A 25,863-nucleotide genomic window follows, 5' to 3' on the forward strand; every position below is an offset into this window, starting at 1 on the left:
TTTGTCAGAGAGAGCACAAGCACGGGGAGCAGCAGGCAGAGGGAGAAGCAGACTCCCCGCTGAGCAGCGAGCCCAACATGGGGCTTGATCCCAGAACCCTGGGATCATGACCTGAGCCGAAGGCAGATACTTAACCAATTGAACCAGCCAGGCGCCCTGTATCAAGGTTTTAAAAGTCTTTTTCAGTTTCTATTAAAAGTGGAGATACAGACAGTCCCTAAATCACAATGGTTGGATTTATGATTTTTCAACTTTATGATGGTGCACCTGGCTGGCGCAGGTGGTTGGGCGACTGACTCTTGATTTCGGCTCAGGTCATGATCTCAGGGTGGTGAGATGGAGCCCAGCATTGGCCTCCATGATGGGGGTGGAGCCTAGTTAAGATTCTCTCTCTCCCTTTGCCTCTCCCACCGCACTCTCTTCCCTCTCTCTCTCTAAAATAAATAAATAAATCTTTAAAAAAAAGAAGTCTTCATCTTTTAGAAATACATATTGAAACACCAGGAGATGGAATAATGATGTCAGGGATTTGTTTGAAAATAACATGTGGGGTGGGTGTGGATAGGTAACTGTGGCCATGGGTTGAGAGTAGTAGAGGCTGTTTAATGGGTACAGAAAGGCTCATTTTACTGTTCTCACTACTTTTGTGTATATTCCAAATTCTGCATACTAAAAAGTTTTTAAAAAATCTATTAAGGGACTAGAAGAAATTTTTAAGTTAAGAGAATGACCTAGCGTGCTTTTAAATAAAAAGGTGCAATTTTGTTTTCCTCCAAATTTACTATAAATTCAATGTGAACTTAATTAAAACACCAACAAGGAGTACTTTAGAAAGTTCCTCTGGAAAAATGAACATATAACAGCTAGGAAAATTATGAAAGAGTAAGGAGTGACGGGGTTTAGGGCAGACAAAGCCTGGTCTTACAAGCACTAAAACTTAACTAAGGCAACTTAGTGATAGAGGACAAAGAGGGGAATCATGTAAAATAAAATTCCAGAAGTAGGTTTAGGTGCCTACTATGTGCCAAGCACTCCTGAGGAGGCTGGATAATGGCCCCCGACAGAACAGACAAAAATTCTAAACTTTAAATAAATAAAAGAATTCACATGGTAATAAATGCCGCAGAGGACAGAAAGCAAGACAATGAGATCAAAGAGTGAGCAGGGTGACATTTGAGTTGAGACCTAAGAAACTAGTCAGGACAAAGACTGGTCTCAGGCCCATTCCAGGCAAAAAGGAAAGCAAAAGCAAAAACCCTGAGGTTGAAATGAACTGCATATGTTCAGAGAAAAAAGTCTGTGGAGGACAGGAGAGGAGGCCAGGAAGATTAAGCAGGGGCCAGATCATACAAACCTCCCAGGGGCTGGTGGGGAATCTGGATTTTAGCCTAATTGAAATGGAAAGCCAGTAGAGGGTTTTAGTCTGCAGATATGATCCTATTAGCATTTTTAAAAAATCACTCTGGCTACTACGTAGAGAGAGGACTCCATGAAGACAAGCATGGAGATGCAATTTTCAGTTTTCCCTCAGCAATGGTCTACCCAAGAAATCATGTTGGCATAAACCAGCTAGAAGTGGTGGAAATGGTTATAAGTGGTCTGACTTGGGATACAATTTTGACCTAGTGCCAGTCTGCTGATGGGTTAGAAGTGAAGGAGGAGGAACAGAAAGGAATCAAGGATTTTGCCTAGTGTTTCAGACTGAGTCACTGGGTAGATGATGGTGCCATTAACTGAGAAAGACAGGATGAACAGGGAGAGGTTTGGCAGTGATGGTAGCAAATCAAGGACTCTACTGTCATTATGATATCTATCACTTGAGATGCCCATCAGACATCCACACAGGCTGGCAATGGGCTGACAGCTGCTACGTGAGGACGGAGCTCAACTTGCAAATATATATTTGAACATCACCAGCATAAAGAATGAGGGTAGCATTTCAGATCTACAGGAAAAATAGTGTTTGGCAACTGGTGTTGGGACAAACAACTTTGCATTTGGGAATTTTTTAAAAAGCTTCAAGCTCAGAGCAAAATAATTTCCAAATTGGTCAAAATTTTTTTTAAAAATTGCTAAGGGTACACAGAAAAATGGCCCTCCTGCCCTCTGGCTGGGAGGGTAAATTTGTGCAGTCTTTCTTAGGTATAATATAGCATTGTTTACCAAACTTAAAATGCATGTTTGCTTTGTCTCAGTGATCTTACTATCTGTATAAGTTTACCTAACAGATACACATGGAAGAAAATATATGTACAAGAATGGCCACTGAAGACTCACCGTCGTAAAAAATTATAAACAGGCAGTGTGTCTCAACAGAGGACTGGGTAAATGAACGATCAGATGTCCACACGATGGACTGATCTGTAGATGATGAAAAAAGGTGAAGGAAAACTTTATATGCTGATATCGAACTATCTCTAAGACACATTAAATGAGAAACAGCAGAGTCCAGAACCTCTGTGTTTTATTATCCTTCTGTGTAAATATGTGTATGTTTATGTACAAAGGCTTTGTCATTTTTTTAATCTTTCAGCAGTGTTTGAATTTTGTGTGTACAAATTTCCTATCAGAAAAGGATTATCTGAACAGTGAAATTATTACTCACCTTTTGTTTTCTTTATACTTCAGTGTATATTTTTTAAAAAGCAACCTAGCTAGTGTTGTTAGAAAAAAAAAAAAAGTCAGAGAATATGGTCCCACATCCTACCCTCTAAGAGTGTTGTCAAATCACTTGAAATCTCCATGAAAATCTCATGACCTTCTTTTCCAATTCTTTCTTATTTTTTATTTATTTATTTATTTATTTATTTATTTATTTATTTGCGTTCTCATCTGAGATTTTGTACCTTCAGGCTCTGTTGGAAGCAGCCTGTACCCAAAGCCAAGCTGTAAACGTTGCAGGGAGGCTACAAAGCTGCCAAACGGGGTGTTTAATGAGCAAAACTTAAGGGTCAATGCAAATTGCTCGCAAACACCAGATGGCAGGGGTCATGCGGGAGAGCACCTCAAAGAGATCAAGTCAGAGCACCGGTCAGGTCCGGAGGAAGATAAACGACTCCCATCTGATTTGGGGAGCAGGAGATCATCACGGGACTCCTGCAGCTCACGGAAGAGCAGAAGGGGTTCTTCTCCTGCAGCTCCCGGATGGGAAGCTACGGAAAGGCAGGAGCTGAGGATGCAAAGGAATAAAGCAGCTTGTGGTGGAAATTCACCTGCAGGGCTTTTGAGGCTTAGCTGCTCTGAAATCCCCAACTGTCTGAACCATGTACATGTGTGTACGTACACACACACACACACACACACAGAGGACCTAAACATTGAGAATGCATTTGTTGTATTTAACCCTGGAGAAGGAAAAAAAACAACAACCCAGAATTCAACTGAATGGTTATTAAGAATTTTAAATGAGGAAGGAAGGTATCCAATTAGCTTTCTTTTTTTTTTAACATTTCTTTAACCTTTGAAACGATATACCTTATTTAAATGCAAAGTTAATAGTATCAGTTAGCGCTAGGCTTATTTGTTGTAACAAATAACAAATGTTGTAACAAAGCCTTGTTTTTAACAGGAAGCAAGAGTGTCCCATTCCACCTCTTCCAATTAAGCACTTTAATGGGAAGCCAAGCTGCAGGAAACCCCAAAGCTCTCACTAAGGCACGGAGACCTGCTCGCGGGACAGTCTGCCCTGACTGTGGACGTGGTACCGTGGCAGAATTAAACTTGCTAGCACCGGCCTTGCATCCTCAAAAGTGATCCCAGACATTAGAGCATCCCACTCAGTTGCTGATCCCCTGCCCTTGCCAGGTCTACCCTGCACCTCTCTGGGGAAGCTTGAGCAGCTCTGCCCCTCCTCTCTGGTCCCACAGGAAATGCAGAACAGCTGCTCAGGCCGGCAAACCTACACTCACCCTCACCTCCCCTGGTGCAGGCAGTCCCAGCTTCTTTAAACTTTCCTCTTGGGTCTAATTTTCCAATCGTATAATTATCTCTGTGGGTCTCAGGGAGAAGAAAGAATATGGTGTTCCAAAAAAAAAAAAAATTACATCCTTCTTTTGGTCCCATACTCTGTATTTTCTGCCCCTGGAAAAGGAATCTAAACTATGCCACTACAATATATTTAGTGGGAGTGAGCACCTCTGCAGTACTCTTCCTTTAAACTTACTACTGCTTTCTTGGGAAAGACTGTAGCCCAGGGGAGTGGGGATTTTTAAATGGAGTTTCCATATTCACCAAAAGCATGACACACCCTGAGAGCAACAGAGAAGAACTGTAGCTAGGGTTATAGAAGAGAGGATTGTCCAAACTAATTAACTCAAGCTTACCTGCACTCTCCCATGACCCAAAAACAAGGATTCGAGGCTTAATGAAGTCAAAATAATTAGGAACGGAAAACTGAAGAAAATATAAACCCTGTGATCCAAACAGTTGCAAAAATCAGCTTGTAAATATCTTAAAACAATGTCTAATCAAACAAGGTTTTTTTAAGTAAACTCTACACCCAACATGAGGCTTGAACTCATGACTCTGAGATCAAGACTCGTGTGCACTACCAACTGAGCCAGCCAGGCACCCCTACTCGAACACTTTTAGGGTGAACTTTTTATTATAAGGATGAACTTTTGAAAAGGTTTTATAGTTTTGAAAAGCTTCTACATAGCATTTTATGATCCAATATGGTAGGAAAGGCAAGATCGATAGGCAGATATATATACACACATAAATATTTTAAACATATATATATTATACATACATTTTGTACATATATTATATGAGAAACATGAACCTCAGAGTGTTTTAGTTTCTTGAGGCCATAAAACTAACACCCTGGATTCAAACCCAAGCTGGACAATGAATCCTGTAGAAAATCTATGCTATCTGTGATATCAAATAAGTTGATACCATCTGCTGTTCACAACCCAAGATGACAGATGACAGTCAAGTTTTAGCTGTCATTAGAGAGGAAAAATGTATTCCTGTAGGAGAACCCACGTCGCTGCAATTCACTATCTTGCTTTTTTAATGCCCTGAGTTAAGATACTCTGATATTAAACAGAGATGTTACTAAGTGCACTGTGGTATCCTGGATCAGATCCTGGAACACAGAAAGGATATGACTGAATTTGAATAAAGTGTGCAGTTTAGTGAATAGAAATGTGCCATGTTGGTTTCTCAGTTCCGACAAGTGTACCACGGTTGTGTAAAACGTTAACTAAAGGGGAAAAGGAGTGAAGGGTAAACAGGAATTCTCACTATCTTGGCAATTTTTCTGTTTGTCTAAAATTACTAGAGAAGAGAAAGTTCTCTAAACATGTTAAAAGTATCAATAAGCCAACAGTCTTAAATCTTCCATGTTTATCACATGTTAAAGGAAGGAAACAAGTCATTTTCCACCCAAGTGGTGGCTCCATATTCAGAAGCGTTTAGTGATAATCTGGCAAGGGTCTCCATTCATGGAAAAAGCAAAAACATTTACATATATGGTGGTAATTATTTTGCAGGTGTGGACCTTGAGGGCAAGAAGGCCGGGGCAACCCTGGGCAGGAGTTCAGAGGGGGCCGACCCTCTCAATGGACATCGGGTATTGTCTGAGAAGCCAGACCAGCCAGAGAAGCACAGGCTAGACCAGTCTCTACAGTGCCTCTCTCCAAACTGCAGGAGACCTGCTGCCAGACTGGGCACACAGGCTCCCTACACCCACAACAGGAGGTATTTACAAACCCAGCAGGACCTGGCGCCTGGTCAGGGATTTCAAGGACAAGCCAGCAGCGTTTCCAGAGAGCAGCTCACATGTCCAGACGAGAAGCCTGGCAGGCCCGGGCTGCAGAGCCACAGGCCCGCTTCTGGCTGCCTGTGTGTGTTCACCACCAAGAGTCCAGCCACAGACAGGGGAGCAACATGCAGGGCGATCCAGGCAGCACGGGAAGACTTCTCTTCCTGAGGCTGACATGAATGAGGAATATTTTTTTATAATAGGTTTTCAAAGTGCAAAGTTGCTCCCAACCCTCAGGAGGCTGAGTCCACAGCCAGCCCACTCTCCCATTAGCAGTTGCCTCAGGATTTTATTTGTACCCAGCACTATTCGGATTTCCTCTCCGATTAGAAGGATGGGTGGAAGATTTTCTTTTCCTTTTTTTTTTTTTTTAAGATTTTATTTATTTGACAGAGAGAGGGACAGCCAGTGAGAGAGGGAACACAAGCAGGGGGAGTGGGAGAGGAAGAAGCAGGCTTGCCAGCGGAGCAGGGAGCCCAACGAGGGGCTTGACCCCAGGACCCTGGGATCACACCCTGAGCCGAAGGCAGATGCTTAACAACTGAGCCACCTAGGCATCCCGGGTGGAAGATTTTCTGTTGCATTGTCTGCAAAGTGTGGCTGATTCCTAATACCTGCTCTATACTAGTTCCCTCCGACAAGAGCCTTTGCTGTGAAGGGATGCTGGAGTCATCATCATACTTGTGCCCTAGGATCCAGGCAAATTCTGGAGACAGGTGGCCAGTGCAGGGTCTTTTCCTCTCTAAGCTCACCCTCCATTCAGCTTTTCCGTGACATATACCCCAATTGCAAATGAATGAAAGAAAGTATGAATGAATGGGGACTTGGCAAGCTTTCTCTGTCATTTCATGAGTGCAAAGCACATCATAAACATAAAATAATTCCATATCTGATATCTAAGCCAGACGCTGTGTAAGATGAATTTAAGACTTTTAGAGCTGAATATTTGGGGGATAATGGTATTTAAGGATTTGGTAAAATTCTACAAACTCTGTGTTTTTACATAAGTTTTGGCAATCCACAGAGCCCTTGAAGGTGAGTTTAATAGTCCTTGATTGATACAATGTCAGTACTACAGAATCTAAGCAACTTAATAAAAAAATGAACCTTCAGAAATCTAATACGCATTCCTGAAAGGAAGCAAATTAAACTTGGATAAGTAGACATATGCACACAACTTTCCAAATTTTCAGCCCATTAGTTGGAGGTCAGAAATACCTTTGTTTCCTCATTTCTAAAAAGCTATTATTTCATTGGGATGTTACAGAGTAAACAAAATGAGCTAATATTTATAAAGCATGGAAATAATGCCTGGCACATAGTAAGCACTGCCTAAATGCCTATTATAAAAAACATGATTCAGGACAACACAATACAATGACAAGTATCTTCTCAGGTCACAAACACCCCCACAAGATAGCTGTGATGAATCCTAGTGTCCTCCGAGACAACATTTCTCAAGATGAAAGAGCAGCTGCCTTAATCCACTCTTTAAAATCTTCAGTTTTTAAGAGGAAAACTTTTGAAAGCATAAGCTCCTGGAAATGTCTTTAAGCATAAGCTGCTTTGTGAAAGTGAAAAAATATTTTGATTTCCACAAGAAAACTTGGAATCTGTGCCAATCCAGCACAGATCTTTCAGTCAAGTGCAAGGAAAAAAGAAGCACCTGTAAAATCATTTTAATAGGAAGATAACACTGGTAAGCACGACTCCCTCACAAGACAAGAAAGCCCTTCTCCTCGGTTAGTCCAATGGACGGTGGCTGGTAACCAGAGACCACTGTCTTGCCCACCTCTCTTCCCCTCAAACAGTGTGCTAGGACATCACTAAGTTTCTGTGGGGAAAAAAAAGTGCCCTAATGAGGCAGGACCCTAGCTAACTCACCCTACGACATAACTGAAAAGCTAAAGAAAGAAACACGATTTAAAATGCCCAGACTAGAAGCACCTGGGTGGCTCAGTTGGTTGAGGGTCTGACTCTTGGTTTCTGCTCAGGTCATGATCTCATGGGTCGTGAGATCAAGCCCCGCCTGGGGCTCCATGCTCTGCGGGGAGTCTGCTTGAAGATTCTCTCCCTTTGCCCTCCCCCCGCTTGCAAGAGCACTCTCTCCCCCTCTCTAAAATAAATAATTAAGTCTTAAAAAATAATGATAAAATCAACTAAAATCCCCAGACTATGGGGTGTGCACTGCGATGCAGGACTGAAGGCCCCAGGTGCGCGAGTGCCCCCAGCACACAGCCTTCGGCTGCCCACTCACTGGGGGAATCGCCCTCTGCAGCTGCTTCCAAGATGAGACATAAAGGCCTGGCTCCCTGATCACAGCTCACGGCAACTCTTAAGGGCAGTATTAGTCCAGAGCTCCTGGGGAGTGCGTGAGTACTTGGCTGAAACCACACTGCAGCCCAGCTTTTCCCTTGACCCAGTCCCTTGTTCCACCTTTCCCCCACTGGATCTGATCTCGAGATATGCCTCAGAATCTTCCCCATGGTATTACCACTCAGAGTTGGCTTCCAAGGAAATCCAGCCTGCAGCACAGGTGGGCCCTTGGGGAATGGCTGTTGACCATCTTTCCCACCTGTTTGGGTTTGTAAAAGGAGCTCTGTGGAGGTATAACTGACATGCACATATTTAAAGCTTACAAGTTGATGACTTTTAACATACGTATATATCCATGAAACCAAACATCACAATTCAGATGATATTCACACAGATGTGGGTTTCACATAGATAATGGCGCAACACAGACCATGATTTGGTGCTTTCTTAGGCTTAGGATCCCAAAGTTCCACTCCACGCCTTTCAGCTTCTGGCAGATGACGGGGTTACCTGACCTCTCTCTCTCTTCATTTGTTATGTTGAGGCCACCAGAGCACCAACCCTGAAGGGCTGTTGCATTGATTAAATGAATAATGGAAATGAAGCTCACAGGGCTGTGCCCTCAACAAATTGCGGCCATTAACGTTTTATGATTATGAATCCCAAATGTTTCGGCTGTCTCAGACTCCTTCCCTCTCCAATTCCCGCGTTCCCCTACAAGTTCCCATCCTTGCTGTGAGTCTCCCGGTTCCGAGGCACCCAGCCAGCCACAGAGGTCTGCCTTGGCCCCCTTCCTCTGTTACCGCCCCGTCATACGGCCACCGCCCTCGTCCAGACTGCTATCAGCTCTTGCCTTCCCTTTTACAATTGCCCAGTACAGCATTTCTGGACATCTGAATTATACAGGCCAATAAAAAGCTTACAAATTATTTTTGGAACTAAAGTTTTTCTTGTTAACTTCTTAACTTTTCTTTTGCCCATAAAGATACTAAGTAAATAAATATCATTAAGAAACACCATAATTTAATTAATGGCAAGACAGTTTAATCTCTTCCACAAATGCAGCATAAAGCTGTCTTTAAAATGAGTATGTTCAGCTAAAGAAAAACTCACTGTATGGGCCTTATTCTCATCTGCGACCCCAGACGATTAGAGATTCCAGCACTCACCAGCTCCAGCTGGTTCAGACAGCATTGGGAAGCATGGCGGTCTCAGTGATTTTCTTGACTGTCTTAGCTCAGGCTGCTCTAACAAACGTCCATAGAGCGGGTGGCTTAAACAACAGTTAGTTTTCACAGTTCTGGAGGCTGGGAACTCCAAGATCAAGGTGCCTGCTGATGCAGTTCCCTTCCTGGTTCTGTCCTCACATGGCAGAGCGAGAGGGCAAGCACTTTCTTTTAAGGGCACTAATCCCATCCTGAGGGCTCCATCCTTATGACCTAATTACCTTCCCAAATCCTCATCTCAGATACCATCACAACAGGGATTAGGGCTTCAACATATGAATTTGCAGTGGGGGACGACATACAAGCATTCAGTCCATAGCTCGGACTGATCTCTCTCCTCTCTGTCCCACACAAATCCTTCCACAATTCACCCTACCCACATCACCTTCCTGCTGGAAATCCAAGGGTCACACCCTGTTGTTGTGGGCTAGAGCTCATTTAATATAACACCCCAGGCTCAGCCAGAGGGTGTCCCCAGCGTAACAGTCTGCATTTTTAGACCTTGGAATGTATTCTCCCATAGAAACATGGAAACATGCAGTGGGGAGACTCCTGTGCCCCAACAGTGTCTGTAGGAAAGGGAGAAAGCCCTGTCCTCACAGGCCTACAGAACCAGCAGCCACAGGTAAGAAAGCGACTCTGGGGAAAGAGCCATCATTCCCACGTGAGATGCCCCCGCGGGGACCCCGTGACACCAATTTAGAGCCAATGACGGCTGTTCCCTGCGGCTCTTCTCCTTTCCCCACACTGGGATGCCAGCTTTGGGTGTCTTTCCCAGTACAACAGCCACTTTTTCTCCCACCACCATCTCAAACCTTCTCACTAAAACATGGAGGAAAGGTCTCCCAAGAATTTTTACTGTCACCAATAGGAAATGGACTATGGCTAAAAATAACAATAGGTAAGGTGATAGCATTTCTAGAAGCCTACAAAGAGTTCCTCAGCAAAATAATTCCTGAGTCCAGTGGTACCTAAAGGGGTGGGTCCCCCCACCTCCCAGCCCCACCTGCCTTTGGCCTTCTCTGCTTCAGGTCTGCAGGTGCTTCTTTGGCTCTAAGAACCATTCCCTAAACCCTAACCCCAGAGACTATCTCCTCTGAAGCTCCTAGAACTTCAGGCTGGCACACCTAAACTTCTTACCTTCCATAAGGAACACTCCCTCCACCAATCCACCCCCCCCCCATAAACTCATATTTAAAAAATAAAGACTCCGACGTGCAAAGTGGGCTCTCTGGATACTGAGAGGCCCTCGGGAGATCCCTGTACATAACAAAGGCCAACTCAGATCTGCGTCACTCACAGAAGGCTGCCTCTCCCTGGACAAGCAGGACAGGAGGCCCCTGGGCTGGAGGAGGGACTGGTGAGGGAGGGGACACGACAGCCACACCTTTAATCAACCTGAGGGAGTAAGAAGAAACTACAGGGACAGACCAGAATTGCTGGGACAGCACCCAGCAATTGCAGGGACACCTTTGTGCCTTTGGGTCCAACTGCTGCTGTGGGCCACTGCTCCTCAAAGTGTGGTCCCCCAACCAGCATTATCAACATTACCCAGGAGCTCAACAGAAACAGACTCTCGGCTCCTCCCAGACCTGCTGAATTAGAAGCTGCATTTTAGCAAAGTCGTTTGGACATTAAAGTCTGAGAAGCAGTGTTCTGGAACATCTAGGTCAGTGGTTCTCAAACTAGGGTAATTTTGCCTCCCATGGGGTCATTTGGAGACATTTGAAGACATTTTTGGTTGTCCCTACTGGGAGGTACTACTGGCATCTAGTGGGTAGAGGCCAGGGAAGCTCCTAGATACCCTATGACACACAAGGCAGGCCCCACTCAAAGAACTACCTGGCCCCGAATGTCAACAGTGCTGACACTGAGAAATCCCGATCTGGATGGAAATGTCCAGGAGAGAGCTGGAGGAGAGGTCCTTGCTCCTCCAAGCGTGGACTGTAGACCAGCAGCATCAGCAGGGGAGGAAGCTGTTAAACGCAAAATCTCTGACCAGACCCCACCCACACGGCATCAGAACCTCCAGGGGCTGGAGCCCAGGAATCTCTCCATAGGAACTGCATACATGCTTTTTGCTTCTCGAATTTTGCACTGAGAAGCATTAGCATAGGCCATGGGTCCCTGCCCTCAGGACGGCCATCAGGAAAGGCAGGCTCAGCCAGGTTCTCCACTTGCCCAAGATTCCCACCAGTAACCACTATGGCCAGGATTTGAGGAAGGGCCAGCTCTGCTGGCTGTGGAAGGCAATGGGTTGGCACCAGCCTCCTTGGTACACAACTGGTTTACAGGTTGTGGCCACTGTTGTGAGCAATGTGCCAGGCTCATGGTCGTGATGCTGACCACAAGAGTATCCTGGCATGACAGCGCATAGGAAAAGGAGAACTCAGAGATCTCAGACAACACTCAAAATGTTCAGACAACACTCAAAATGGCATTACTGTACCACATCCTGGCAATGAGAATAAGGAGGATGTTGGTGATAGGTAATTATATTTAATATGTTCTCAGCCCTTCAATGTCACCTCCTCTGGAAAGCCTTCCCTGATTTCCCCTGATGGAGTCATCATCTCTCTCTTTCTTTTTTTTTTTTTTTTTTTTTTGCTATTTTCTATTCTTCATTCTCATCTTCTCATTGTCTTCCTATACTGTGAATTCTGCTAATTCTCCTGCCCACAGCAAGGTAAGCTCCTTGAGGATGGGAATTATATTGTAGCAGAGGTTGGGGACACAGTCCCTGGCCCACCCTTCCTGGAGATCCCCTACGTAGCCCTCAAACTTATTCTAGGGTTCTTCTGACTCTGCCTGAGGGAAGTGTCAGGGAGTTTACTCCCCCAGAAGCATCCTGTGTCCAATGAAGGAATAAGAGTGGACGTTGATGGACAAATAACCCTCGTTATTTATCATCTTGTGGGATGATTCTGAGGTGTGTTCTGCACCATCTCAGAGACCCACAGAGCGCCTGAGCTGCCATTGCCCACACCATACCAGTAACTTTTCTCCTCATGCCTCACCACCAGTTCTGCAAAGACATGAACCTCCCTCACCCAAATCCTTACCTCAGAGCCTGCTTTTGGGGGAACCCAAACTAAGACAAATATTTTGCTCACTGCTGAATCCCCAGTATTTAGCCACCTCCCTAACATGGTCAATGCTCACAAAAATAAGTCTTTATGGAAGTCAAAGTCCTGATATGCCTGGTAAATCCAAAAACAGCAAACAAAAATCAGCCAAAAACCCACTGATAGCCTGGGTGATATGATCCAGAAGAATCCATCTATATTTCTTCTCTTTGAGTTTTGGCCACAACTCTAAAACAACAGTCACCTAACTATTAGTAACAACTGAATCTTTCATCATCGTGTAGAAAAAGAGGAAAGCTCAGTGGGTAGGAATTCTAGCCCCGGAGTCAGGTAGAACTAGGCTCAAATTCCTAGACTGGATAGCTGCTAAGTAGCCTGGGCCTCAGTCTTGTCACCTGTCGGGGAAATAATAATAGTATCTGCTTGCAGGGTTGTGGGGAGGATTTAATAAGATAAAGGATTTATTGAAGGATTTAGTACAGTCCTGGCCCAGCATAAACCCTCAATAAATGTTCTCAACATTACTATAATTAACGTTATGATTGTATTGCCCGTTTAAGGCTGTCTTCACGTTTCTGCAGGTGATGGATGGTAGCACAGTGCCAGGTACATGACAGACTCTCAACAGTCCCCTAGCGCAGGAATGACAGAAATGACCATCTGTAAGGAAAATGTAAAAAGCCTGCAAAAACTTGTCTTGCAAAAGCTCCTAACAACTCTTCCTGTTCTTTAATCCTACCTCTGTTACTCAAGAGCTGTGTGAATTTAGGAAAGTCAATCTGTCTGATGTCCTGCAGGCCTTACCGGTAAAACCTGGATTAGTATTAGATTATTTCCAAGGCCCCTTCCAGGTCTTCACTTGGAGATGAAATAGCTCCCAGAAAAGGGTGGCAGGAGCCACTCACTCCACACCTGGAGGTGAGTTCAGAACAGGGACGGACAGGTGGGCAGAAGGGCTCAGCCCCTCTCTCCCCCTAAGGTAGGGGGTTCCAACACTGCTCCCTTGTCTTGTTTGGGCTGTTTTTATTTTTTAAAAACCAAAACAAGGGGCGCCTGGGTGGCACAGCGGTTAAGCGTCTGCCTTCGGCTCAGGGCGTGATCCCGGCGTTATGGGATCGAGCCCCACATCAGGCTCCTCCGCTGTGAGCCTGCTTCTTCCTCTCCCACTCCCCCTGCTTGTGTTCCCTCTCTCGCTGGCTGTCTCTATCTCTGTCGAATAAATAAATAAATTCTTAAAAAAAAAAAAAAAAAAAAACAAAACAAAACAAGCCCCTCCAATATCCAAGAAACTCCTGAGATGCTATTTCTACTTTTTTCCCTCTTATCCTCCATTCTCTCCTCTACTTCATTAAAAAGCCAGGCCTCTGGAAATCACCAACCATTCACTGCAGATCTTGAATTATTTTTTCTCTAGCCTATCATTAGCTATATTTGCCTGTAAATAAGATTGATGTTTTTTAAAGCTCATCTACTTGCAACCCCAGAACGTAATCCCCTCCAGGTTATTACGATCCATTTATGACATTAGAAACAGCAGGGGACCTAAACTCCAAAACCCAAATGATCTTGACATGCAAATGTGTCATAAAAACCCAACAACGGCAGAAGATTTCAAAGGATTTATTAGCAATGGAGCTGCCGTTAACTAGATGAGTCCGAGGCGTTTTCCAGGCAATGGTCAAAGTTGCTCTACCATGGGTCAATTAGACCCAAAGTTCCCTGCTCCACGGCAGGACCCTCCCACAAGGCAGGCAGGAGCGGCACCATGGTTTTGAGGGACAGAAAGGAGTTGTTTTATAACCCACCAGCTTCCAAATGGCTTTCTCCAAAGAGGGGGCACCAAGGTGGCTGCATTTATCAATTCCTTCCTTTTACCAAAAAGCAAATTCCTGTATGGATTGGAAACCAGACCTCCATGTCAGCACACGTTAGAATGTAGCGATGAACAGAAGCCAGTTCGCTAGAGAACTCGCTCGCTATAGACTTCCCTCACCTTCCTCGTGCAGGGGTCCAACCTTTCTCACGTAGCATCGCCCCACTGCCTCCTGCCTTCCTGCGATCCAGAGACAGCCCTTCCCAGGTAAGCCCACGGCACACGTGCTCCATGCCAGGCCCCTGACTGCGTCCCTCTTCCTCCCTCGGGGTCCTCGTACTTGTTCCTTCTCCTTCCACATCAGAGCCTGGCTGGCTTATTTTCCAGGCCTCTGCTCCAATGTCCCTCTCCCAGAGCAGCCTTCCCTGCCATACGGTCTAACTAAGCCCCTCCATGACCCTGTAGCCCCTTAACCTGTGTTTTTTTACAAGAAGCATTTGGTTCCTGAAGTTATATTGCACACGCATTAGTTTACTGGTTTCCTCCCTGTCCTTGCCCCTCTTAAAATGTAAGCGCTACGTGGGGCTGAGGTTTCGAAGGCCTTCCACACCGCTGCCTCTCTACTGCCTAGAAGAGGGCATAGCAGTGGCTCCGTGAATATGTGCTGAATGGAGGGGTGTCTGTTCTCGGGCTGAGAGGTCACAAGAAACAGAGACAGCGCACCAGCAGGGAGGCCAAGAGCCTGCACGTCCCTGAAAGGCTTCTGGTCAAGTACTGCTCAATCGATCTCCAACATCTGCCCCATCCCTTGGATCCTTTGCCTTCAGTTTCTGCATCTATGATTATCCTCCCATAGTTTACTGGCCCAGCCCCAGGCTTCCCGAAACCAAGCCTTCAGGCCATGGTGGGGAAGAGCAGAGAAATGGAGAGCACTCTGTGGAGAGCCAGGGGGGTTAATCCCTCCTAAACCATCCCGCCAAGTCTTTTTCTAAGCACCCAGCTCACCGGTTTATTTTTAGGTCACTCTAATGGTAACCTAAACAGTAAAAGCAGCCGTCACCCTATAAATGCAGGCTCAGCAGGCCTCTTGCATGTATGAACTTGTCAAGATAATCACAAAAGGCACTTTTCCTTGAGATCATTAAAAATAATTAGTAAGAAAATATTTTTTTAATAAAGAGATAAGTTCAGCTTCAAGAGAACATGCCCATTTCTTATATCCAAAAAATTAAAACCCCATGTTCCTTTATAAGGTCCTGGGCCTGTTGGAACAGGAAGATACATTCCATGATTGCTCCGACCCTGGAAGGTTCTGCATGCCCTCTGGCTTCTACTTGGAGACGGAGGCTGGCTGGGTAACCATCTCCTCCTCTCTTGGTCGCACAGGATGCTTTCCCAGGAAGAGCATGGTTGGATGTTCCATTCCTTCATCACCAGCATTTGCAAAATTTTCTCATTTATTCTCCAGAAATGAACTCTGGGAACCCCTGAAAGCTGCTGTTGGGAGGGCAGGATCTGAAAGTGAAGGGGCCTGAGCGCCCCGTGCTGCCTCTCTACCTTCAAAGGGCTACAGTGTTCACCTCCAAGCTCTTGGGAGGTTGTAACGGTCCCTTCCTCACTCCCCCATCATCTGATACCTTCCTTACCTCCCTCTTTTCCCTATATGCTCCTTGACCCCCTGAAGGTTATGCTCGGTAAAACTTCCAATTGATTAGCACGAGTACCTTCCTGGGGGCAATCAAATTTCAATAAATCATAATCTTCTTGCTCTGTCTTCACATAAGGCCAGAACACATACATGGAAGCTGGCCTGTGGGTCCAGGAAAAGCTTCTCGGGAAAAGGCACTGTATGTTTGTACCCGATGGAATAGTGAGTTAGCCAGGGGAAGGGCAAGGAGAGGTGGGAGGAAAGTTCTAGAGAGAGAAAGGGACTTGTGTGAGAGAGACAGAGTGGGATATTGGAGACCTGAAATCAGGTTGGGAGGGAAAGAATGCCAGCAATGACTCCCACACCACACGCCGTCAGGTGCCCTATCCTGAGCGCTCTGCCCCATAAAGTACTTACCAGACAACACAGAGACAGCCAGCCACACACCAGAATTCCATGTACTTCCAAAGGGTAGACTCATCATGGGCTACCTTTCCCAGTCCTCTCTGCCTCCGAGTGGGGCTCTGTGGTTACTTCTCACCAGTAAAATGTGCCAAGTGACGTGCATCACCGTCAAACCAAGGCGTTTCAGAAGTAACTGTGGCTTCTCCCTTCTTTCCCCCTCTACCACTGGGGGGTAGACGACACTGCAGCCCTAGGAACTTGTGGGGACACAAGATGGAAAGAGCATGCAGCCCTAAATCTCCACGTGGAGAACTACGTGCTGAGCATGAGGCTCTCAGAGGTGAGCGAAATCATTTTGTGTTATCTCAAGCCACTGAAACTCAGGGGCTTGATTGTCACAGCGGCTAACATTACCCTAATACACAGACTAGGTAATATTTACTTATTTAATTATAGGTAACCTTCGCTAGATGCCAGCCCCTAGCAAAAGGTAGATATCAAATAGATATCTGTTGAATGAAAAGAATCCATTTGATTAGAAGGAGGGCCTTCCCAGAATCCCTCAAATCCCAGTAAACAAAATCTTCCTATTCTGCCATAAGGCCAGCACACACACACACACACACACACACACACACGCACACACATAACCTGATTTTCCACACCGAAGCCACATACACTTCATGGCCAAACCTGTTCCGGCTGTTTTTAGATTCATATGACAGCAGAGACTATCCTAGGAACAACCCTTTCAAGATTCTGTTCCCCAGCATGGGTAACATACAGGGCCAAATACCGCAAAAGAAAATTGGAATAGGAAAGAAAAAGTCATCAAGCAAAATAGTCCAGATTTCTCATGATCTCACCCGTGAGTCAGATTTGCATTTGGGATAACAACTAACCGAGTAGACCAGAACAGTCTGTCTGCAAGATGTCGGCCTGCCAATTTCAACAGCACAGAGAAGGCACACTTCTTAAATTGGCTTAAAAGGACAAATCTAGTGCACTTGTTTATTATTTTTTTTTCCTTAAAAAATTTTCTAGGTGAAACAGCCTCCTGTTTAAAAATAACTTTCTTGGACATGAAACAATAATTTTCTTTTGAACACTGATTGCCAAGTACCTGCATCTTGCCATTTTGGGCAGTGGGGGAAAGTCCGACAGAAGAGTCTTTGCTGTGTGAACTTAGAAAGCTGCCCCACCTCTCTGGGCCTAGATCTGTTCATTTGTAAAACAGGAGATTAAAATAGCTGATCTCTAGCAGTCCACAGAAGAAATAACAGTCAGCGGAAGTAAAATTTTTCAAGCCTTGCAAGTATTTTCATATTCATGGAACCTACTCCTAACAGAAACAGGGTGTTTTTTACGGGTAGCTTAATTTAGAGAAATTTATTCGTTTAGGACAGAACGTGAGGTCCAAGGCACAGCAGACATGAGCTGGTCTTCACAGTGAGAGGCAAGAATGGGAGGATCCGTTCTCAAGCAACGGGCAATGTGTGCATTAGTGAGCCTTGACTGTGTGTCAGGACATTTTCTTCTTTTAGAGATAGAAGAGACTTTCAGAATCATTAAACACAATTGCTTCGCTTTAAGTGCAGCGAAAGTAGGACCTAACGGTGCTAGTTACTACAGCTAGATGGTGGCAGTATCTAGACTGGAACCGAGTGTCGGCTGCTGACCTGTCACTCTTACTACTGTCACGCCCCTTCCCAGTCCTGCTCGGCACCTGCTGCAGTGACAGCCTGTACATGTTTGCCTTTCTGAAAAGAAGACGGTGAGAGGAGCTGGTTATTCTGTCTTACGGCTGGAGGATTATTGTTGGCTTTTTTTTTTTTTTTTTTTTTTTTTTTAGGTGTAGAAACGATTTTATTAACAGGCAAGGCCTACAGATTTATTTCTTCTTGGACACACCCACGGTGTGGCCACGGCGCCCTGTGGTCTTGGTATGCTGGCCTCGGACACGAAGTCCCCAGAAGTGGCGCAGCCCTCTGTGGGCCCTAATCTTCTTCAGTCTCTCCAGGTCTTCACGAAGTTTGTTGTCTAGACCATTGGCCAGGACCTGGCTGTACTTTCCATCCTTCACGTCCTTTTGTCTGTTCAAAAACCAGTCTGGGATCTTATACTGGCGAGGATTCTGCATAATGGTGATCACACGTTCCACCTCATCCTCAGTGAGCTCTCCGGCCCTCTTGGTGAGATCGATGTCTGCTTTCCTCAACACCACATGAGCATATCTTCGCCCCACACCCTTAATTGCAGTGATGGCAAAAGCTATTTTCTGCCGCCCATCGATATTGGTGTTGAGTACTCGCAAAATGTGCTGAAACTTCTCAGGGATCACTAGAGACATGGCGGCAGCCCCAGCGGCGGCGTGTAAGCCTCCTGTGGAAGAGTATTGTTGGCTTTTAATTCTTCAAGCCTGACCTAACTCTCAAGCCTACAGACTAAAATGCTCTCTGAGTATTCAAACAATAAATTTCGGATCAGGTGAAAGATGGAGAAGTAATCACATACCTTTGAGCACATAAGAGGATAAGTGCTCCTTAGGGTTCTGGGAATGGCGGCTAAGGAGGACAACAAAAATAACCACTCACAGGTTATCTACAAGTCCAGTCTCTGCAGCTTGGATTGCAGATCCTTGACTCAACTGTCCCCTTGGACCCCTTCCTCCAGCCCAAGTGTCACCCTAGACGGACTGCCTCCCATTTTAATACTTATCTGTTTTAATCAGACCTCTGGTTCCTTCCAGGACAATGTATTCAAGCAAAAATGAAAATGGGGTAAATATTTGCTTATACAGTCTTTCTCCACTTCAAGCCAATCCTACCCTGCCCCACCCATCCCCACAATATGGGATATCTCCTTTGCTTTCAAGTTTGTAAAAGAAAACCCAGGATTTCGCCTTTCAGCCTCCATCACACAGCAACCTGGAACCTTTGCTGCTGGGACCTGATTTCATTAAAAGCCATTCTAAGTAAATGGAAGAGTTAACCCTTCCTTGTTCCTTTCCAAGCCTGTGGGAAATGGAAGTGGTGACCTATGAAGAAAATTGCATTTGGCTATTAGAATTGCTTATTATAATAACAAAGTATCTGTAGAAATGGAAGGGAAGGGTAATATGCCAATAAATATGGGGACACATTTAAGAAGAACTTAAACTCCAAATTTATTTATTTAAGCTCTGTTTCAAAGAATTGTTCCTTTCTATTATCCTCAAAGGTCTACCTCCACCAGTGAAGGTACAAGCTGACGGTATTGTTCTCTACTGAACGGTCTGCTTCCAATGTCAAATAGAAGGCTGTGGTTTAACAAAAACAGTGAGATTTAGGGACACCAGGGCTGCTTTGGAGGTCTGGCCCTAATACTGACTGTATCACTTTAGGAAAATTACTTAACTCTCCATGTTCCTGGCTTCTCATCCATAAAATGAGGCTAGTAATCTAGTAGGAAGCATAAATGAGATGATGTGGACAAAGTATACAGAAGGGGCTTATTAGCTGCTGAACTAAATCTCAGAGTTGGCGGAGGCATTAGACGTCCCCCAGCCCAATCTTACAATATCCGTTCTCTAGCCTCTGCTTGCTGTTTGCAGTGAAGGGAAACTTACCACCTCTCAAGGCAGTCCATGACACTTTGAGACTACAATGGTTAAAAAACATTCCTAGCATGGAGCTGCATCTCTTTCCCTTAATTTCAATGCTCTGGCCCTCGTTTTGGCTTCTGCACCAGAAATGAGAATAAGTCTTAGCGGTCCCGCACAAGAAAACCATTGAAATACTTTATTTGGCCATCCAATGGATTGTAGTTGCAAACCTCCTGTGTGCAAATATATAGAACCACAGAGAAGTGAGGGATGGGTCCAGATTTCTTTTTTGGGGTGCTGGTTGAGAAGGGTGTCATTGGCCAAGACAGGGTACAGAGGAGGAAGAGCAGGTTTGTATGGGGAAGGAAGGTGATGGGCTGTTTGGGATGTATGGCTATGCAGTGGCTGAGGGTCACCCAGATGGAGATGGTAGGTTGACAGTGGACATGTGAGTCCAGAGCTCAGGAGAAGGGTTGGATCTAAAGGTGCAGATTTGGGAGTGATCAGAACATAGGTAGTGGTAGAATGAAAATGCAGCTAAAACTGATCAGGGGGGGAAATGAGAATATCCATGTTTAAGAAGCAAACTATAAAATCTAGTCGAAAAATAAAGGGGGATAAAAGTGGTTGCAAAAGTATATGAAAGGGCTCCATAAAGAGGAGCTCAGAGAGAAGATTAAAACTAAGCGTTAGTTAAACAGGTAGGAAGAAAACCAGGAGAGAAGTAGTGTCAGAAAAGCTGGAGAATAGTGTTTCATAAAGGAGGAACTGGTCAGAGTGTCAACTGAATTAACTATTGAAAAGTTTCCATTGGATTTAGATGCAGAGGCCCATTGGTGTTCATGGCAAGAGAATTTCAGTGGAGAGATGGGAATGGAAATCAGATTGCACAGTCCATTGAGGAATTAATGAGAGATCAAATATGTGAAAATAGCTGATATAGACCAAGTTTTCAGGTCATTCGGTTGTTAAGGATATGAGGGCAAAGAAGTCTTAATTAAAGAGGGGTGAGGTATGTACATGGAAAGGCAAAACACTTATGGACAGGGAGAGGTTTAAGACAGAGGGGAAAGGGTGTCCTGATCAAGAATGATCATTAAAGATGCAAGAAGAGACTTCTGGGGCGCCTGGGTGGCTCAGTCGTTAAGCATCTGCCTTTGGCTCAGGTCATGATCCCAGCATTCTTGGATCGAGCCCCACATCGGGCTCCCTGCTCAGCGGGAAGCCTGCTTCTCCTTCTCCCACTCCCCCTGCTTGTGTTCCCTCTCTCTCTGTCAAATAAATAAAATCATTAAAAAGAAGAGGAGGAGGAGGGGGAGGAGGAGGAGGAGGAGGAGGGGGAGGGGGAGGGGGAGGGGGAGGGGGAGGGGGAGGGGGAGGGGGAGGGGGAGGAGGAGACGACAACAGTCTCCTGAGACCAGGGGGAGTTTTCTCAGAGGCAGGAAGGAAAGAGTGCAGGCTGGATGTGGAAATAGGTAGTTTGTGAGGGAGCAAGACTGAGGCAGTTGCTACTGATTCTCTCTGTGAAGAAAACATCAAGGTCCCTAGCTTGGAGGGTGGGAGAAAGTCATGAGGTAGGAGTTAGAAGGAGAGGGGAAGAGTTATGGCAGGGGAAGGTGAGTGGGATCCTGCAAAGAGACTAACTGCCTGTCTGCCAGAGACCATTTCTCTTCAGGTGCCCCCAACAAATAGATGGGTAGGTTTTTCCTGTCACAGAAATGCTTGGCAGCCAGGAGATCGGGGCAGAAAATGCAGGTGGTTAAACTTACTTAGAGAGGGTTTGGATGGTGGGGATGGCAAAAGGAAAGGAGATAAGGGAGTTTAGAGTATTGACAAAGGAATGGATAAAGCTACGGTCCATAGGGGTGTGGGCTGGAAGGAGAAGGATTTGAAGGTAGCTATTGTCTTTTCTTTTTTTTTTTTCTGGTATCTGAATGGTTTTATTTTTAACATTTAAATTTCTAATACATTTGGAATTTATCCTGGTATAAGGTACAAATCCAATTTTGTATTTTTCCAATGGCTACCACTTGTCCCAATATTATTGATTTTTTTTAATAATATTTATTTTGTTATATTAGTCACCATACAGTACATCCCCAGTTCTTGATGCAATGCTCCATGATTCATTACTTGCATATAACACCCAGTGCACCATGCAATATGTGCCCTCCTTACTACCCTGAAGGTAGCTATTGTCTTCCCTGCAAATCTCTCCCACTAACTCCCCCATCTTGGACCCTTGCTTTGGGATACGTTGCTTGGCACCAGGTGTTGCCCAGAACAGCACATGATAGTCTAGATGTATGGGCCTAGTACAAAGGGTCAACGCTGTTTCTGGGCCTACTTAAAGTCACATCCCAGTGTTGATGCACATTGATGGTAGAGTCAAATGGATTATCTAAATCTTTGACACGGAGACCCTGTTAAAGCAGGTATCTGACCATTCTATAATAAATGTAACTGGGTTTTTCAGACATATGTACAGGACCTTCACTTGAGCCCTTAGGCTGACTCGTACAAGATTTGACCTATCCTATAAGTCTAGATTCTGATACTGGTGTGAAATGAGGTCACCGTGCTTCCCAGATTCTGGGTCATGAGCAAATGGGATAACATGTCATCCATGTCTTTATTCAAGTTGGCGATAAAAATGTTGAGCAGGGGGGCGCCTGGGTGGCACAACGGTTGGGCATCTGCCTTCGGCTCAGGGCGTGGTCCCGGCGTTCTGGGATCGAGCCCCACATCAGGCTCCTCCACTGTGAGCCTGCTTCTTCCTCTCCCACTCCCCCTGCTTGTGTTCCCTCTCTCGCTGGCTGTCTATCTCTGTCAAATGAATAAATAAAATCTTTTTAAAAAAAAAAATGTTGAGCAGGAGAAGGATAAATCCAATAGCAGAACTATGTCTGATTCTCACCACTAGAACCCTCTCTCTAAATGGACACCAATCCATCAAGCCCTTTGTCCAGCATTTAGCCAGTCAGCTACAAATCACCAAAAGCTGCTACCGTGCAGTCCCCATTTCTCCATCTTGCCCACAAAGATCTCACAAGGGATCATCCAAACACCTTGCTGAAAAGTCCAGATACACTATGTCAACAGCTTTCCCATGATGTACTGCTCTAGTAACCTTATCCCCACTGGACAAAAACACAATGTGCTTTTCTTTGCTGTGTCTTATACACCTACAACCAGATGGAAATTGGTTTATGACATTTTACAGCTTTATAACATTTCCTGTCTCACCATGACATCACTTTTCCCCAAGCCTAGAGCTTCAAAAGGCCACAAAGGTGTTAAGAACTCTGTTTCTAAACCTTCCTCCTACTCCAGTGTATCAGGTTACCTGATCTCCCAGGCAGTTGAAATGAAGAATGTTAGCCTAATAATGAGACTATAACAGAAAAGTAACTCCTTCAAATGAGATGGGGGGGCCTTATATGGGGGACCTCCTTTGTCTTGTGTTAGAGCTTCCTCCCAGTTTAAATTTTATTTCCTCAAGTATCATTTTAAAAGTAAAGCCATAAACGGTTGTATCTGAGCTTTCTTGAATACATCATTTTCAAAGAGGGTACTGAAATCTTGGAATTTTATTTTTTTTATTTCTCCCTTTGAATTTTAATTCGAGTTTTCAACTTTTTTTTTAATGTTATGTTAGTCACCATACAGTACTTCATTAGTTTTTGATGCAGTGTTCCATGTTTCATTGTTTGCATATAACACCCATTGCTCATCACAACACGTGCCCTTCTTAATGCCCATTACCAGGTTCACAACCTATGTATTAAGTCACTTAGAAGAAAACCGTAAGATGAGAAACATATAACTCAGAGATCAATAATAACTCAGAGTGAAAAACGCCACGGTGTGTACAAAGGGTATAATCCCCAACTACACCAAGAGTGACACCTCTTTCCCTAGGCAACACTCCTTAGAAGCTGTCAATGCATTAAACAGAAATAGTTTAGCCAATCCATCAACATTGGTTTACTGCCCACTGTTGGGGACACACAAAAATGAAAAGTATGGCCAGGTGCCCTCATAGATTTTGCAGTCTAGTTTGGGAGGGGGTAAACAAAAAAAAAAACAACCCCGCTTTCACCAAAAAGTTCACCAACTAAAAGCAGCACATGTGGGATGCCAAGTGAAGTGCCAGGCAGCAGGTGCGCCAGACGTTCCGGGAGAGGCTGCCAGCCAGGAGGGAGGGGAGGACACTTTTTACAGGGAATGAGACTTCACTTTGGCCTTCAGGGATGAACAGAATTTAAGCAATGGGTAGATGGCCTTCTGGGTAGGAGGTATGGAATAAATGTGTATAGCTAATGTAGACAAAAGAAGTTAAGTCAGATCCAAATTCCATCTCACTTCTCAAATATAAAGAGAAAAGCCTGATGCTCAACTGGGAAATTAACAAAGAAACACTTGACTCTGCCGTACAGGGTCTGTGCCTCCCATCAAAGCTCAGCCAAAGTCACGCAGGAATCGATGTCCACCACATTAACTCTAACAAGATGCTCCTATGAAAACTCTAATAAACCATTATACACAGCACAAATTTCATTAAAATCATCCACTGCAATTTAAGTTTTGAGACTAATGGATTTTCTAAGAATGCAACAACATACGCCACAGAGGTAATATCCCAAGGAGAAAAACAAGTAGTGGTTTGCACCACTGGCTCCGCATTAGAACCACCTGGGGGGAGGGGTGGTGTTTAGAAATGACCAATGCTTGTGTTGTACCTCTTACCCATTACATCACAATCCCTGGGGTATCAGCATTTAAATTAAAAATACCAGTGATTCTACTTCATTCTCTCTACAAATTATTCTCCAAGTGCCTACTATATGCCAGCACTGCTCTAAGTGTTGAAGATAGAAGAATGAACCAAACAGTCCCCTCTTGCAAAGAACTACCCTCATAGATTTTACGATTTTACGTTATAATGAAGTCAAGCAGGCAGAAAAAAGCAAATTAAATCAGTAAAATATATGACATGTTAAAAAACTGACAATGTGCTAAGGAGAAAATAAAGCTGAGAATGGGGATATGAAGTGTCAGGCTGAAGTAGGGTGGAATGGGAGACTTCTCGGAAGGTGACATTTAAATCAAGAACTAAAGGAAGTGAGGGAACAACTCAGCTACATGAGAGAGGAACACACCAGGCAGAGGACATAGCAGGTGCAATGGCCCTGAGGCAGAAACATGCTGTTGTGGCTGGAGCTGAGAGGGAAAGTAATAGAGATGAAGAAGTCGGAAAGGGAAGGGCTTAGTAGGCTATGTAATAATGAGTTTGCCTTTTATGTTGAATAAGATGGGACACTCCAGGAAACACAGAAATGACACGATCTGATTTACAGTTTCATGATAATCATTCTGGCTGCTCTGTTGAGAACAGACTATGGAGGGAAGGGGCAAGATAGCAATTGAGCAATTCTCAAAATAGTCCCATTGAGAGATGAGGACAACTTGGATGAGGGGAAAGGCCGTATGCAATGGTCAGATTCTGGATGTATTTTGGAGAACTAGCCAGAGACAAAGTATCTGGAAGGGGCAGGGGTGGGAATCTGGAATTTGGTTTTAGATGTTAATGTTTAAAATGAGTACTAGACAGTGGAGATTCAAGTAGATAATTATATATGCAAGATGAAGATATATTGGTACAAATTCTTAGCTTATGGATAGCATTTAAAGCCATGAGAATGACTGACATCACAGATAACAACTGCAGAAAGAAAAGACAAGCAGCACAAGTAATGACTCCTGGGCCCTCCGGCATTAAGAGGTCAGGGAGAAGATAGGCAGCCAAGAAAACTGGGAAGGAATGTAGACAGTGAGCAAGGAGGAATGCCTACAGACTATGGTGTCCGGAGAGTTAAGGGAAGGAAGCATTTCAAGAAGGGATTAACTGTGTGCATCAAATGCTTTGAAGGAGTAAGGAAAAGGCTGAGAACTGGTCCTTGGACTCAGCAACGCGGACCTCATTAGTGACCTTGATAGCCTTGACAGTCCGTTC

At 44.7% G+C, this 25,863-nt stretch overlaps 1 protein-coding gene and 1 pseudogene across 3 annotated transcripts in view; both read right to left on the bottom strand.

Annotated features, from left to right (window-relative positions):
• The window catches only part of PDZD2 (PDZ domain containing 2), a 379,689-nt gene that overhangs the window by 302,782 nt on the left and 51,044 nt on the right, over positions 1-25,863 (bottom strand). The gene's annotated exons all lie outside the window — the stretch shown is intronic.
• Positions 11,893-18,670, bottom strand: LOC123785448 (small ribosomal subunit protein uS13 pseudogene; annotated as a pseudogene).

The sequence above is a fragment of the Ursus americanus genome, chromosome 15, assembly GCF_024610735.1.
Source record: "Ursus americanus isolate L20-20 chromosome 15, mUrsAme1.1.p, whole genome shotgun sequence".
Classification (NCBI taxonomy): domain Eukaryota; kingdom Metazoa; phylum Chordata; class Mammalia; order Carnivora; family Ursidae; genus Ursus; species Ursus americanus.